The sequence below is a fragment of the Pseudophryne corroboree genome, unplaced genomic scaffold, assembly GCF_028390025.1.
Source record: "Pseudophryne corroboree isolate aPseCor3 unplaced genomic scaffold, aPseCor3.hap2 scaffold_586, whole genome shotgun sequence".
In the NCBI taxonomy this organism is placed as follows: Eukaryota; Metazoa; Chordata; class Amphibia; order Anura; family Myobatrachidae; genus Pseudophryne; species Pseudophryne corroboree.
In genome coordinates, this window is record NW_026970185.1 from 113,619 (window position 1) to 130,026 (window position 16,408).

General features: G+C 43.8%; 12 non-coding genes across 12 annotated transcripts; all 12 read right to left on the minus strand.

The window, feature by feature from the left end:
* Window positions 1-9,697: 9,697 nt before the first annotated feature.
* Window positions 9,698-9,860, minus strand: LOC135034857 (U1 spliceosomal RNA). Its single transcript, XR_010229973.1, has one exon. It is a non-coding gene; the product is annotated as a U1 spliceosomal RNA (small nuclear RNA).
* A 153-nt stretch (window positions 9,861-10,013) lies between these two features.
* Window positions 10,014-10,176, minus strand: LOC135034832 (U1 spliceosomal RNA). The gene has a single exon (XR_010229953.1). It is a non-coding gene; the product is annotated as a U1 spliceosomal RNA (small nuclear RNA).
* Window positions 10,177-10,850: 674 nt separating this feature from the next.
* LOC135034871 (U1 spliceosomal RNA) lies at window positions 10,851-11,013 on the minus strand. The gene has a single exon (XR_010229986.1). It is a non-coding gene; the product is annotated as a U1 spliceosomal RNA (small nuclear RNA).
* Window positions 11,014-11,165: 152 nt separating this feature from the next.
* LOC135034930 (U1 spliceosomal RNA) lies at window positions 11,166-11,329 on the minus strand. Its single transcript, XR_010230032.1, has one exon. It is a non-coding gene; the product is annotated as a U1 spliceosomal RNA (small nuclear RNA).
* Window positions 11,330-12,000: 671 nt separating this feature from the next.
* LOC135034836 (U1 spliceosomal RNA) lies at window positions 12,001-12,163 on the minus strand. The gene has a single exon (XR_010229957.1). It is a non-coding gene; the product is annotated as a U1 spliceosomal RNA (small nuclear RNA).
* Window positions 12,164-12,315: 152 nt separating this feature from the next.
* LOC135034956 (U1 spliceosomal RNA) lies at window positions 12,316-12,479 on the minus strand. The gene has a single exon (XR_010230057.1). It is a non-coding gene; the product is annotated as a U1 spliceosomal RNA (small nuclear RNA).
* A 674-nt stretch (window positions 12,480-13,153) lies between these two features.
* On the minus strand, window positions 13,154-13,316 carry LOC135034838 (U1 spliceosomal RNA). The gene has a single exon (XR_010229959.1). It is a non-coding gene; the product is annotated as a U1 spliceosomal RNA (small nuclear RNA).
* A 152-nt stretch (window positions 13,317-13,468) lies between these two features.
* LOC135034843 (U1 spliceosomal RNA) lies at window positions 13,469-13,633 on the minus strand. The gene has a single exon (XR_010229964.1). It is a non-coding gene; the product is annotated as a U1 spliceosomal RNA (small nuclear RNA).
* Window positions 13,634-14,307: 674 nt separating this feature from the next.
* LOC135034872 (U1 spliceosomal RNA) lies at window positions 14,308-14,470 on the minus strand. Its single transcript, XR_010229987.1, has one exon. It is a non-coding gene; the product is annotated as a U1 spliceosomal RNA (small nuclear RNA).
* A 152-nt stretch (window positions 14,471-14,622) lies between these two features.
* LOC135034931 (U1 spliceosomal RNA) lies at window positions 14,623-14,786 on the minus strand. The gene has a single exon (XR_010230033.1). It is a non-coding gene; the product is annotated as a U1 spliceosomal RNA (small nuclear RNA).
* Window positions 14,787-15,457: 671 nt separating this feature from the next.
* Window positions 15,458-15,620, minus strand: LOC135034837 (U1 spliceosomal RNA). The gene has a single exon (XR_010229958.1). It is a non-coding gene; the product is annotated as a U1 spliceosomal RNA (small nuclear RNA).
* Window positions 15,621-15,772: 152 nt separating this feature from the next.
* LOC135034826 (U1 spliceosomal RNA) lies at window positions 15,773-15,936 on the minus strand. Its single transcript, XR_010229947.1, has one exon. It is a non-coding gene; the product is annotated as a U1 spliceosomal RNA (small nuclear RNA).
* Window positions 15,937-16,408: the final 472 nt, after the last annotated feature.

Below are 16,408 nucleotides of genomic sequence, written 5' to 3' on the forward strand. Positions count from 1 at the left end.
TTGTAAGATGTTTCTTCCATCAACCAATGAAGAAACACATTGGTACTTTCCCATGATGAGTGAGTGCTTCAGGATCTCTTGCACTTACATGTGCAGCAGAGTACTGTAATGGAAGCATGCTGGGCCCATAACCCAGAGGTAGGCAGATTGAAACTATCCTCTGCTATATGCATTTTTTTTTGTTAATTAAAGTAATCCAAAACTGGGATTGATATTTTTGCTCTTTTATTTTTACTTAAAGTACAATAACTTTTACCATTTTAATTTGTTTTAATAGTATATTGACAGTATTGTTTTCTTTCAAAAATCCAATTAATTTTCTTTACCCGATTATTAAAATGTTAATTGACAAAAACAAACTATATTGTCACCAGAAGAGCAATACAAAATGTACAAATGATATATTAAAATCATCTTTCCAGCTTGGATTTCAATGATGCATTGGGGCAACGATTTTGTGAGAAACATCTTCACCCTTAAATAAAGATTTTCTTAATTCCTTACCTGTGTGCTAATTAGATATCACCTTGTTTTCACATTAAACAGACTTCCACATGAGAAAAAAGCAAAGATGCAGTGGCGTTAATGTTTCCTGGTGTCAACCTGTATTATTTCCGTAGATATTGAAATGAGGATGCATCTTGCTGCCTTTCCAATGAAGCAAGTTTAATTTAGTAATAGGTGAAAAACCATCCCTACAAAGATGTTAATCAGATACTTGGCTTTGTGGACACTTTTCAGAGAACAAATTTGTTATCATAAAAATAAAGCCAGAAAATGAAGAGCTGTTTAATCACTCAATTGGATTTTTCTGCCAGCATTTTTCTTTTTCTCTCCAACCCACTGCTAAATTGTGCTTCCTAGCTGTTTTTTTATAAAATCACGTAATCAAATCTAACTCTGATTACATCAGAGAAGGCCAGGTACCCTACACCATAAGAGGGGGTTTGCAATTTTGACTTGTCTACTTAAATATCACCAAAATCTGATCACAAGGTCAATTACGTCCCTGGGTGGGATTGAACCACCAACCTTTTGATTAATAGCTGAACACACTAACCGATTGCGCCACAGAGACACTTTGCAAAAAGTACATACTGACAAAGACTAATAAGCATTCATCTAGAACGTTTCCTAGAAAAACTTTAAAAAGTTAATAATCTGGAGAGTTTTTGTAAGATGTTTCTTCCAGCAACCAATGAAGAAACACATTGGTACTTTCGCATGATGAGTGAGTGCTTCAGGATCTCTTGCACTTACATGTGCAGCAGAGTACTGCAATGGAAGCATGCTGGGCCCATAACCCAGAGGTAGGCAGATTGAAACTATCCTTTGCTATATGCATTTTGTTTGTTCATTAAAGTAATCCAAAACTGGGATTGATATTTTAGCTTTTATTTTTACTTAAAGTACAATAACTTTTACCATTTTAATTTGTTTTAATAGTATATTGACAGTATTGTTTTCTTTCAAAAATCCACTTAATTTTCTTTACCCTATTATTAAAATGGTAATTGACAAAAACAAACTACATTGTCACCAGAAGAGCAATACAAAATGTACAAGTGATATATTAAAATCATCTTTCCAGCTTGAATTTCAATGATGCATTGGGGCAACAATTTTGTGAGAAACATCTTCACCCTTAAATAAAGATTTTCTTAATTCCTTACCTGTGTGCTAATTAGATATCACCTTGTTTTCACATTAAACAGACTTCCACATGAGAAAGCAGCAAGGATGCAGTGGCGTTAATGTTTCCTGGTGTCAACCTGTATTATTTCAGTAGATATTGAAATGAGGATGCATCTTGCTGCCTTTCCAATGAAGCAAGTTTAATTTAGTAATAGGTGAAAAACCATCCCTACAAAGATGTTAATCAGATACTTGGCTTTGTGGACACTTTTCAGAGAACAACTTTGTTAGCATAAAAATAAAGCCAGAAAATGAAGAGCTATTTAATCACTCAATTGGATTTTTTTGCCAGCATATTTCTTTTTCTCTGCAACCCACTGCTAAATTCTGCTTCCTAGCTGTTTTTATAAAATCACTGAATCAAATCTAACTCTGATTACATCAGAGAAGGCCAGGTACCCTACACCATAACAGGGGTTTTCGAAATTTTGACTTGTCTACTTAAAGATCACCAAAATCTGATAACAAGGTCAATTACATCCCTGGGTGGGATTGAACCACCAACCTTTTGGTTAATAGCCGTACACACTAACTGATTGCACCTCAGCGACACTTTGCAAAAGTACATACTGACAAAGGCTAATAAGCATTCATCTAGAACGTTTCCTATAAAAACTTTAAATAGTCAATAATCTGGAGAGTTTTTGTAAGATGTTTCTTCCATCAACCAATGAAGAAACACATTGGTACTTTCCCATAATGAGTGAGTGCTTCAGGATCTCTTGCACTTACATGTGCAGCAGAGTACTGTAATGGAAGCATGCTGGGTCCATAACCAAGAGGTAGGCAGATTGAAACTATCCTCTGCTATATGCATTTTTTTTGTTCATTAAAGTAATCCAAAACTGGGATTGATATTTTTGCTCTTTTATTTCTACTTAAAGTACAATAACTTTTACCTTTTTAATTTGTTTTAATAGTATATTGACAGTATTGTTTTCTTTAAAAAATCCACTTAATTTTCTTTACCCGATTATTAAAATGGTAATTGACAAAAACAAACTACATTGTCACCAGAAGAGCAATACAAAATGTTCAAGTGATATATTAAAATCATCTTTCCAGCTTGAATTTCAATGATGCATTGGGGCAACGATTTTGTGAGAAACATCTTCACCCTTAAATAAAGATTTTCTTAATTCCTTACCTGTGTGCTAATTAGATATCACCTTGTTTTCACATTAAACAGACTTCCCCATGAGGAAGCAGCAAGGATGCAGTGACGTTTCCTGGTGTCAACCTGTATTATTTCAGTAGACATTGAAATGAGGATGCATCTTTGATGCCTTTCCAATTAAGCATTTTTAATTCAGTAATAGGTGAAAAACCATTCCTACAAAGGTGTTAATCAGAGACTTGGCTTTGTGGACACTTTTCAGAGAGCAAATTTGTTAGCATAAACATAAAATCAGAAAATGAAGAGCTGTTTAATCACTCAATTGGATTTTTCTGCCAGCATTTTTCTTTTTCTCTGCAACCCACTGCTAAATTGTGCTTCCTAGCTGTTTTTTTATAAAATCACTTAATCAAATCTAACTCTGATTACATCAGAGAAGGCCAGGTACCCTACACCATAAGAGGGGGTTTGCAATTTTGACTTGTCTACTTAAATATCACCAAAATCTGATCACAAGGTCAATTACGTCCCTGGGTGGGATTGAACCACCAACCTTTTGATTAATAGCTGAACACACTAACCGATTGCGCCACAGAAACACTTTGCAAAAAGTACATACTGACAAAGACTAATAAGCATTCATCTAGAACGTTTCCTAGAAAAACTTTAAAAAGTCAATAATCTGGAGAGTTTTTGTAAGATGTTTCTTCCAGCAACCAATGAAGAAACACATTGGTACTTTCGCATGATGAGTGAGTGCTTCAGGATCTCTTGCACTTACATGTGCAGCAGAGTACTGCAATGGAAGCATGCTGGGCCCATAACCCAGAGGTAGGCAGATTGAAACTATCCTTTGCTATATGCATTTTTTTTTGTTCATTAAAGTAATCCAAAACTGGGATTGATATTTTAGCTTTTATTTTTACTTAAAGTACAATTACTTTTACCATTTTAATTTGTTTTAATAGTATATTGACAGTATTGTTTTCTTTCAAAAATCCACTTAATTTTCTTTACCCTATTATTAAAATGGTAATTGACAAAAACAAACTACATTGTCACCAGAAGAGCAATACAAAATGTACAAGTGATATATTAAAATCATCTTTCCAGCTTGAATTTCAATGATGCATTGGGGCAACAATTTTGTGAGAAACATCTTCACCCTTAAATAAAGATTTTCTTAATTCCTTACCTGTGTGCTAATTAGATATCACCTTGTTTTCACATTAAACAGACTTCCACATGAGAAAGCAGCAAGGATGCAGTGGCGTTAATGTTTCCTGGTGTCAACCTGTATTATTTCAGTAGATATTGAAATGAGGATGCATCTTGCTGCCTTTCCAATGAAGCAAGTTTAATTTAGTAATAGGTGAAAAACCATCCCTACAAAGATGTTAATCAGATATTTGGCTTTGTGGACACTTTTCAGAGAACAAATTTGTTAGCATAAAAGTAAAGCCAGAAAATGAAGAGCTGTTTAATCACTCAATTGGATTTTTTTGCCAGCATATTTCTTTTTCTCTGCAAACACTGCTAAATTGTGCTTCCTAGCTGTTTTTATAAAACCACTGAATCAAATCTAACTCTGATTACATCAGAGAAGGCCAGGTACCCTACACCATAACAGGGGTTTTTGAAATTTTGACTTGTCTACTTAAAGATCACCAAAATCTGATAACAAGGTCAATTACGTCCCTGGGTGGGATTGAACCACCAACCTTTTGGTTAATAGCCGTACACACTAACTGATTGCGCCACAGCGACACTTTGCAAAAGTACGTACTGACAAAGGCTGATAAGCATTCATCTAGAACTTTTCCTAGAAAAACTTTAAATAGTCAATAATCTGGAGAGTTTTTGTAAGATGTTTCTTCCATCAACCAATGAAGAAACACATTGGTACTTTCCCATGATGAGTGAGTGCTTCAGGATCTCTTGCAATTACATGTGCAGCAGAGTACTGTAATGGAAGCATGCTGGGTCTATAGCCCAGAGGTAGGCAGATTGAAACTATCCTCTGCTATATGCATTTTTTTTTGTTAATTAAAGTAATCCAAAACTGGGATTGATATTTTTGCTCTTTTATTTTTACTTAAAGTACAATAACTTTTACCATTTTAATTTGTTTTAATAGTATATTGACAGTATTGTTTTCTTTCAAAAATCCACTTAATTTTCTTTACCCGATTATTAAAATGGTAATTGACAAAAATAAACTGATGAGGATACTACTGCAGTCTTTGTTTCGTCTGTACCCGCTGAAAGAGCAGCAAAAGGTGGAGATCTTGATGGGACAGTTGAAAGGGCTTGCACTTAGAGAGGTTACTTCTTGGCCTACTGAAGAGAAGAAGACTGTGGACCAGATCCTCAACAGGCTTGCTACCACATTTGACACAAGGACAGTGTCAGAACTTAAAATGCACTTCTTTGCTCGAAAGCAACAACCAGGAGAGTCACTACGGGGCTATGCCCTCAGCTTGCAGGAAGCACTCAGAGATGTTCAGCAAGCAGACCCTGAGGAAGTGCATGACAAAGAGAAAATGTTATTGGACCAGTTCACTGAAGGTGCAAGGGGCGAATTTGTAAAAACTCAGCTGCGACTATTGAGATTGCAGAAGCCTGGAAGCACATTCCTGGATTTTAAAGAGGCTGCGATTAAAGTTCTAGGCTCTAGTCTTACTTCAGGGGCTGTTCCACAAGAGTCTATTCCAGAGATGCCACGGTATCAAGAGAATTCTGATGCCCAGGAGTCAAGTTTTAAAGGAGCTACTTACCCACCTACAGTAAAAGGAGTGACAGTGCCATGTTCAAAGACATGCATATTTGACTCTTCTAGTGAGTTACGAGGTCAGCTGGCTGAACTGACACGTAGTGTGACAGAGATGCGCAGAGACCTGCAGATTCTGAAGAGACAGCAGGCACTGCTCCATGAAGAAATGGAATGGTGCCAGGAGAGGAGACCACTGAACAGTTCCCAATGGGACCTACATAGAAACATGGAGACACTTTTTTCCAACCACTTTGCCTCCCAAAGGCGACCCATTTTTCAAAGCTGTGAAGGAAGCGGACAAATTAAGAGAGAATTTGAGCAGCCAGATCATTTAAACTCCAAATTCATGTGGTTAACCCGTTATGTTAGCCAATGCCCGGTGGTTCAAGTTTGCATCAATGGAGTCTCAATGCCCGCTCTCTTAGACACTGGATCACAAGTGACCACAATACAAGCAACACAGTTTGAGCAGCATTGGACTGAGGAACAGATGTTTCCGTCAACTTCCACATTGATAAACCCGATTGCAAGCAATGGGCACTGCATCCCTTGCAAAGGATACTGGGAAGCTGAAATTCAAATCGGACGAACAGTGCTACCACAGCAAGGCTTCATCATCACCACTGCCCAAGATGATGGATTGCCTCCAGTGATAGTGGGCATGAATGTGTTGCGGAACTGCTGTGAGGAGCTCGTAGCAGCACTCCAAGGAGAGTTTCAAACTGACAAGCTCCAGGAGAAACAAGGCCTTCAACCTGGGATAGCCAAACAAAAGGGAAGAATGATAACAGAATTATCTGTAAGAGAGGAACATGAAAAAAATAAGGCTAGCCAAATAATGATAGAAATGCCCATCTCCAGTGTCCAGATTATCCGAAAGAATGCTTCAATGTTAGGCATGAATAATATAGCATCCAGTTCTAGAAACTGTGAGCAACCTATTCAAGGAACCAGTTTTGACCACCTGCAAGATAAAAGTCAGATGATAAGACACCTCAAAGCCTTACTGAAGACTGGGAAATACCTGACCAAGCGACAAAGGCAAGAATCCTCGCCAGAACTCCTGAAGTTGTTGAGACAGCGAGAAAGGCTGTTTGAAGAGAAAGGACAGTTGGTTCGATGTAGTGAAGATCCTAATACTCATTATAGGATCAGTCAACTTGTAATTCCAAGACAAAGTGCTTGTTATGTGCTTGAAGAATATCACGACAAGTCAGGTCACCCTGGGTGCAAAAGGATGGAAACAAGCATCTGGAAAAAGTTCTTTTGGGTTGAAATGAGGGAAGACATCAAGAGATGGTGCCGAAACTGTCCAACCTGTTCTGTAAGAAGAACCTTGCTGCCTCTTTCTCTCCAGAATCCATTGTCCCAAACCAGCTGTGATACTGAATCCCAAGATGGAATGGAAGAGGCTCATAAAATGTATTTACAGCAGACTAAGGTGGTTTGTCACCGACAAGGAGGCAAGAAGACTAGGGCTTGCAAAACAGAAAACCACCATAGTCAGCTGCAGTTTTGTACAGCATGTCCCAAAGACAGTTTAGAAAGAGTTCAATACTCATCCATGGCAGGGGGGTTGAGGTTTCCTAGACAAACTTTTCAAGACCATATACTGTCCAGATTTCAACCGATTGCTCCAGGAGCATGTGTTAATGTACTATAGCACAAAAGGAATTATACCTATCAGATACTGATGTTAAAAATGTTGATACATGTTAATGTTTCAGACATAAACTGTGTTCACTAATGAATGTGACTGGATATAGTGAGAAGTTTATATAGGGATAAAACCAAAATGCGTGAGGACACGCATGTTTTGGGGGGGGGGGCACGTGTGATATCCCATAACAACAAGGACATTTTTGACAACAGTGTAGTTGCCTGTGCCATTTTAAATAAAGTTTATTTAAAAGAAAATTGAACAGCAGTTTGAGAAGTCAGTTGGAGCCATGGTGAGGAAAGAGCTGGCGACGCCATTACGCAGAGATGAGCAGCTGAGAGAGGGGAGACAAATAAGCTGAAAATTGCATGAGAGAGTAAGCAGTAGTGCAAAATACAGCAGTGGAAGTGCAGCAATTAACAAGTAAGAACGCCATGACACTCTCAGCCAAGAGAGTGCACAGCAAGTGTCAGAGACAGGAGAGTATAAAGCCTTTATACCAATGCTGACTGGCCTACATCTGAGGGGAAACTGCCTCAGAAACATCTATTGACTGGGTGAGATAAATCCATATTTATATTGAAACCTACTCCACTGCAAAGGACATTATCCTATATTTACTATACCTATGCAGCGATTTACATGGGAAGCAGCTCCAGTTTGTTTTAAACAATCATCTTTACTACACAGAGCTACAATATTTTGTTCACAGCTAAAGGAGACAATAGCTGCATATAACTATGTAACAACATAACCGGGCCCCAACGTGCACATAGAGACTCCCTGCTGTGACACCAATGTTATCTGGGACTTAAATATTGTCTGCATAAGTTGATTTCTATTACTAAGCAACATAGTATTAATCTCAGATTTAGTTATATTACCATTTGTGTAATGACTTAAAGTGTATATGGTGTCTGTGTTTAAGTTGCTTGAATCAAATCTTTCCCTTCCCTACTGTAATCAGTTCCTTTTCTGAGTTATGTGGTAAACCATTTATTCTTTCATACAAAGCCCTGCCTGCCTTTCTTTGTGTCTGGGGAAACCTTGCCTCTCTGCCAGGAATAGAGAAGAGCTGCTGCTGAAGGAGGAATAGTCCATCAAGGTATCCCTGACCTGTTCCACATAGTTTACACACTTGTTATACCGGGGTGTTACATTGTGTGTGACTGACCTTAGGAAGAAACCGGAGCCTCCGCTGCAGTGACCCAGCAACCAGGGCACGGGAGTATACAGCGCCGCTGGGAGTGATGAAGCTGCAGTAAAGATGTCTATTAGACCTAGCCTGCTGCAGCCCTTGTAGATTCTCATAAAAAAAGTTCTTCTTTTCTTGTCAAAATTAATAGCTAAGAATAGGCTGCTTGAGGCAGGCCCCTGTTAAGTGGCCTGCTACTGAAGGCAACAACTACAAACTGAGCTCCCTGTTCATGGAAGCGGGGTTATAGAGGAGAATGCGCTGAGCATCTTGGGAACAGTCAAAAGCTTTGAGCCGGTTGGTGCCTCAGATCAAGATCCTACTCTACACCCCAATGTGAATCCTTGTGGAGTCCAGTGTACCCCACAGAAGAAATTAATGTGTCACACCCATTGGCAGCAACCTTAGAATAGCTGCTGACGGGCACAATTGAGAAAGGAAGGGGGGGGGACATTTGAATCCAGCACATAGATGCAATTCAAATATGTAATTTGAACCTTCCTATTTTAAAATATAATGGATGAACCTCACCCTGTGAGAACAATCTTCATGATATAGAGATCTCATATGCAAAATAAGTATGAGTTGGGATAGGGCTGGGGAGGGTGGCTGCTCGGGCAGCCCCTCCCCCGTCAAGTTAAGGAGATTCAACTGAGGAAGCACAAGGGAACTCTCGTCTGGTGACAACAACTGCAGGGAGACCACATCTTTTCAGATGAACATGGGAGGGCGGAAGGCTGCCTAATACTGAAGCACCATCAAATATCAAACCATATGCAATAACTAGTACAAGCATTCCTGGGGGAAGGTCTGCAGGAGACGAATTTGCATACGGTGATGTCATCCAAGCAGTGGGCCAAAGTTGGCTGGAACCCTCATCTGCATATGAAAAGAGAAAAGGGTTATGCAGGGCATGGCGGCCTTTTGCGGCGCTTGGATGACCCCTAGTTCGCATTAAACACCTCCACCCTCCTTCGGTGTGGGGCTCATGTTGGCTATGCCCCAGCCCCTGAAGCATTGAAGCTGATTTCTTGCAGCAGCTGGGCACTGTAACAGCTCCATAGCTGCTCTGTAAGGCAAATAAAAGGGTGTGGGCCCTGCAGCACTACCTGTAGTTCGCATTGTGCGTTGGAAGGCACAAAGTAAGCAGACGGGAGAAGTCAGGATAGTGCGCAAGGGCATAGAAGGGAGCGGCTCAAGAAAAGAGAAGTGGAAACAGACAGCAAACTAGGCTGGAGAGAGACCTGAGACAAAGAGATCTGAATTATACGAGAGCCGACCAGGGGAAACACAAATTATGCAGTCAAGTTTCCCACATTTGGGGAAATCGCAGGGGCAGCACACCCAGAGTGCAATGGGTGAGCCTTGCCCTGGGAGAAGCACCTTCAAGATCATAGTTTCTCACCTGGCAGGTAAGTAGGAGTTGGGCTAGAGCTGGGGAGGGTCGCTGCTCGGGCACCCCCCTGTCAAGTGAAGGAGATCCAACTGAGGCAGCACAATGGAACTCTCGAAAGAAGAACAATGCTAGAGGAAGATCTGAGACAAAGAAATCTGACTTTTACCAGAGCTGACCAGCGGAAGACACAAACACAGTTCCCCACTACCACAAATAATGCAGGCGAGTTTCCCACATTTGGGGAAATCACAGGGGTCAGCATACCCAGAATGCAATGAATGAACCTTACCCTGGGTGAACAATCTTCATGACCATGGTGTCTCCTATGCAAAATAAGTATGATTTGGGATAGGGCTGGGGAGGGCCGCTGCTCAGGCACATCTCTGTCAAGTAAAGGAAATTCAACTGAGGCAGCACAAGGGAACTCTCATCTGGGGACAACAACTGCAGGGAGAACACATATTTTCAGATGAACATGGGAGGGCAGAAGGCTGCCTAATACTGAAGCACCCCCAAACAACAAACCAAATGCAACAACTAGTGCAAGCATTCCTGGGGGAAGGCCTGCAGCAGATGGATTTGCATATGGTGATGTTATCCAAGCAGTGGGTCAAAGTTGGCTTCAACCCTCATCTGCATATGAAAAGAGAAAAGGGGCGTGCAGGGCATGGCGGCCTTTTGCGCTGCTTGGATGACCCCTAGATCGCATTAAACACCCCCACCCTCCTTTGGTGTGGGGCTCATGTTGGCCATGCCCCATCCCATGAAGCATTCAAGCTGATTTATTGCAGCAGCTGGGCACTGTAACAGCTCCAGAGCTGCTCTGTAAGGCAAGTAAAAGGGTGTGGGCCCTGCAGCACTACCTGTAGTTTGCATTGTGCATTGGAAGGCACAAAGTAAGCAGACGGGAGGAGAAGTCAGGATAGTGCACAAGGGTATAGAAGGGAGGGGCTCAAGAAAAAAGAAGTGGAAACAGACAGCAAACTAGGCTGGAGAGAGACCTGAGACAAAGATATCTGAATTATACGAGAGCCGACCAGAGGAAACACAAATTATGCAGTCAAGTGTCCCACATTTGGGGAAATCGTAGGAGCAGCACACCCAGAGTGCAATGGGTGAGCCTTGCCCTGGGAGAAGCACCTTCCTGATTATAGTATCTCACCTGGCAGGTAAGTAGGAGTTGGGCTAGAGCTTGGGAGGGTCGCTGCTCGGGCACCCCCCTGTCAAGTGAAGGAGATCCAACTGAGGCAGCACAAGGAAACTCTCGAAAGAAGAACAAGGCTAGAGGAAGATCTGAGACAAAGAAATCTGACTTTTACCAGAGCTGACCAGAGGAAAGCACAAACACAGTCCCCCACTACCACAAATAATGCAGTCGAGTTTCCCAAATTTGGGGAAATCACAGGGGTCAGCATACCCAGAATGCAATGAATGAACCTCACCCTGGGAGAACAATCTTCATGACCATGGTATCTCCTATGCAAAATAAGTATGATTTGGGATAGGGCTGGGGAGGGCCGCTGCTCAGGCACATCTCTGTCAAGTAAAGGAGATTCAACTGAGGCAGCACAAGGGAACTCTCATCTGGGGACAACAACTGCAGGGAGAACACATATTTTCAGATGAACATGGGAGGACAGAAGGCTGCCTAATACTGAAGCACCCCCAAACAACAAACCAAATGCAACAACTAGTAAAAGCATTCCTGGGTGAAGGTCTGCAGAAGACGGATTTGCATACGGTGATGTCATCCAAGCAGTGGGCCAAAGTTGGCTGGAACCCTCATCTGCATATGAAAAGAGAAAAGGGTTATGCAGGGCATGGCGGCCTTTTGCGGCGCTTGGATGACCCCTAGTTCGCATTAAACACCTCCACCCTCCTTCGGTGTGGGGCTCATGTTGGCTATGCCCCAGCCCCTGAAGCATTCAAGCTGATTTCTTGCAGCAGCTGGGCACTGTAACAGCTCCAGAGCTGCTCTGTAAGGCAAGTAAAAGGGTGTGGGCCCTGCAGCACTACCTGTAGTTCGCATTGTGCGTTGGAAGGCACAAAGTAAGCAGACGGGAGAAGTCAGGATAGTGCGCAAGGGCATAGAAGGGAGCGGCTCAAGAAAAGAGAAGTGGAAACAGACAGCAAACTAGGCTGGAGAGAGACCTGAGACAAAGAGATCTGAATTATACGAGAGCCGACCAGGGGAAACACAAATTATGCAGTCAAGTTTCCCACATTTGGGGAAATCGCAGGGGCAGCACACCCAGAGTGCAATGGGTGAGCCTTGCCCTGGGAGAAGCACCTTCATGATCATAGTATCTCACCTGGCAGGTAAGTAGGAGTTGGGCTAGAGCTGGGGAGGGTCGCTGCTCGGGCACCCCCCTGTCAAGTGAAGGAGATCCAACTGAGGCAGCACAAAGGAACTCTCGAAAGAAGAACAAGGCTAGAGGAAGATCTGAGACAAAGAAATCTGACTTTTACCAGAGCTGACCAGAGGAAAGCACAAACACAGTCCACCACTACCACAAATAATGCAGTCGAGTTTCCCACATTTGGGGAAATCACAGGGGTCAGCATACCCAGAGTGCAATGAATGAACCGCACCCTGGGAGAACAATCTTCATAACAATGGTATCTCCTATGCAAAATAAGTATGATTTGGGATATGGCTGGGGAGGGCCGCTGCTCAGGCACATCTCTGTCAAGTAAAGGAGATTCAACTGAGGCAGCACAAGGGAACTCTCATCTGGGGACAACAACTGCAGGGAGAACACATATTTTCAGATGAACATGGGAGGGCAGAAGGCTGCCTAATACTGAAGCACCCCCAAACAACAAACCAAATGCAACAACTAGTGCAAGCATTCCTAGGGGAAGGCCTGCAGCAGATAGATTTGCATATGGTGATGTCATCCAAGCAGTGGGTCAAAGTTGGCTTCAACCCTCGTCTGCATATGAAATGAGAAAAGGGGCGTGCAGGGCATGGTGGCCTTTTGCGGCACTTGGCTGACCCCTAGTTTGCATTAAACACCTCCACCCTCCTTCGGTGTGGGGCTCATGTTGGCTATGCCCCAGCCCCTGAAGCATTCAAGCTGATTTCTTGCAGCAGCTGGGCACTGTAACAGCTCCAGAGCTGCTCTGTAAGGCAAGTAAAAGGGTGTGGGCCCTGCAGCACTACCTGTAGTTCGCATTGTGCGTTGGAAGGCACAAAGTAAGCAGAAAGGAGGAGAAGTCAGGATAGTGCGCAAGGGCATAGAAGGGAGCGGCTCAAGAAAAGAGAAGTGGAAACAGACAGCAAACTAGGCTGGAGAGAGACCTGAGACAAAGAGATCTGAATTATACGAGACCTGACCAGGGGAAACACAAATTATGCAGTCAAGTTTCCCACATTTGGGGAAATCGCAGGGGCAGCACACCCAGAGTGCAATGGGTGAGCCTTGCCCTGGGAGAAGCACCTTCATGATCATAGTATCTCACCTGGCAGGTAAGTAGGAGTTGGGCTAGAGCTGGGGAGGGTCGCTGCTCGGGCACCCCCCTGTCAAGTGAAGGAGATCCAACTGAGGCAGCACAAGGAAACTCTCGAAAGAAGAACAAGGCTAGAGGAAGATCTGAAACAAAGAAATCTGACTTTTACCAGAGCTGACCAGAGGAAAACACAAACACAGTCCCCCACTACCAACAAATAAAGCAGTCGCGTTTCCCACATTTGGGGAAATCACAGGGGTCAGCATACCCAGAATGCAATGAATGAACCTCACCCTGGGAGAGTAATCTTCATGACCATGGTATCTCCTATGCAAAATAAGTATGATTTGGGATAGGGCTGGGGAGGGCCGCTGCTCATGCACATCTCTGCCAAGTAAAGGAGATTCAACTGAGGCAGCACAAGGGAACTCTCATCTGGGGACAACAACTGCAGGGAGAACACATATTTTCAGATGAACATGGGAGGGCAGAAGGCTGCCTAATACTGAAGCACCCCCAAACAACAAACCAAATGCAACAACTAGTGCAAGCATTCCTGGGGGAAGGCCTGCAGCAGATGGATTTGCATATGGTGATGTTATCCAAGCAGTGGGTCAAAGTTGGCTTCAACCCTCATCTGCATATGAAAAGAGAAAAGGGGCGTGCAGGGCATGGCGGCCTTTTGCGCTGCTTGGATGACCCCTAGATCGCATTAAACACCCCCACCCTCCTTTGGTGTGGGGCTCATGTTGGCCATGCCCCATCCCATGAAGCATTCAAGCTGATTTCTTGCAGCAGCTGGGCACTGTAACAGCTCCAGAGCTGCTCTGTAAGGCAAGTAAAAGGGTGTGGGCCCTGCAGCACTACCTGTAGTTTGCATTGTGCATTGGAAGGCACAAAGTAAGCAGACGGGAGGAGAAGTCAGGATAGTGCACAAGGGTATAGAAGGGAGGGGCTCAAGAAAAAAGAAGTGGAAACAGACAGCAAACTAGGCTGGAGAGAGACCTGAGACAAAGATATCTGAATTATACGAGAGCCGACCAGAGGAAACACAAATTATGCAGTCAAGTGTCCCACATTTGGGGAAATCGTAGGAGCAGCACACCCAGAGTGCAATGGGTGAGCCTTGCCCTGGGAGAAGCACCTTCCTGATTATAGTATCTCACCTGGCAGGTAAGTAGGAGTTGGGCTAGAGCTTGGGAGGGTCGCTGCTCGGGCACCCCCCTGTCAAGTGAAGGAGATCCAACTGAGGCAGCACAAGGAAACTCTCGAAAGAAGAACAAGGCTAGAGGAAGATCTGAGACAAAGAAATCTGACTTTTACCAGAGCTGACCAGAGGAAAGCACAAACACAGTCCCCCACTACCACAAATAATGCAGTCGAGTTTCCCAAATTTGGGGAAATCACAGGGGTCAGCATACCCAGAATGCAATGAATGAACCTCACCCTGGGAGAACAATCTTCATGACCATGGTATCTCCTATGCAAAATAAGTATGATTTGGGATAGGGCTGGGGAGGGCCGCTGCTCAGGCACATCTCTGTCAAGTAAAGGAGATTCAACTGAGGCAGCACAAGGGAACTCTCATCTGGGGACAACAACTGCAGGGAGAACACATATTTTCAGATGAACATGGGAGGACAGAAGGCTGCCTAATACTGAAGCACCCCCAAACAACAAACCAAATGCAACAACTAGTAAAAGCATTCCTGGGTGAAGGTCTGCAGAAGACGGATTTGCATACGGTGATGTCATCCAAGCAGTGGGCCAAAGTTGGCTGGAACCCTCATCTGCATATGAAAAGAGAAAAGGGTTATGCAGGGCATGGCGGCCTTTTGCGGCGCTTGGATGACCCCTAGTTCGCATTAAACACCTCCACCCTCCTTCGGTGTGGGGCTCATGTTGGCTATGCCCCAGCCCCTGAAGCATTCAAGCTGATTTCTTGCAGCAGCTGGGCACTGTAACAGCTCCAGAGCTGCTCTGTAAGGCAAGTAAAAGGGTGTGGGCCCTGCAGCACTACCTGTAGTTCGCATTGTGCGTTGGAAGGCACAAAGTAAGCAGACGGGAGAAGTCAGGATAGTGCGCAAGGGCATAGAAGGGAGCGGCTCAAGAAAAGAGAAGTGGAAACAGACAGCAAACTAGGCTGGAGAGAGACCTGAGACAAAGAGATCTGAATTATACGAGAGCCGACCAGGGGAAACACAAATTATGCAGTCAAGTTTCCCACATTTGGGGAAATCGCAGGGGCAGCACACCCAGAGTGCAATGGGTGAGCCTTGCCCTGGGAGAAGCACCTTCATGATCATAGTATCTCACCTGGCAGGTAAGTAGGAGTTGGGCTAGAGCTGGGGAGGGTCGCTGCTCGGGCACCCCCCTGTCAAGTGAAGGAGATCCAACTGAGGCAGCACAAAGGAACTCTCGAAAGAAGAACAAGGCTAGAGGAAGATCTGAGACAAAGAAATCTGACTTTTACCAGAGCTGACCAGAGGAAAGCACAAACACAGTCCACCACTACCACAAATAATGCAGTCAAGTTTCCCACATTTGGGGAAATCACAGGGGTCAGCATACCCAGAGTGCAATGAATGAACCGCACCCTGGGAGAACAATCTTCATAACAATGGTATCTCCTATGCAAAATAAGTATGATTTGGGATATGGCTGGGGAGGGCCGCTGCTCAGGCACATCTCTGTCAAGTAAAGGAGATTCAACTGAGGCAGCACAAGGGAACTCTCATCTGGGGACAACAACTGCAGGGAGAACACATATTTTCAGATGAACATGGGAGGGCAGAAGGCTGCCTAATACTGAAGCACCCCCAAACAACAAACCAAATGCTACAACTAGTGCAAGCATTCCTGGGGGAAGGCCTGCAGCAGATAGATTTGCATATGGTGATGTCATCCAAGCAGTGGGTCAAAGTTGGCTTCAACCCTCGTCTGCATATGAAATGAGAAAAGGGGCGTGCAGGGCATGGTGGCCTTTTGCGGCACTTGGCTGACCCCTAGTTTGCATTAAACACCTCCACCCTCCTTCGGTGTGGGGCTCATGTTGGCTATGCCCCAGCCCCTGAAGCATTCAAGCTGATTTCTTGCAGCAGCTGGGCACTGTAACAGCT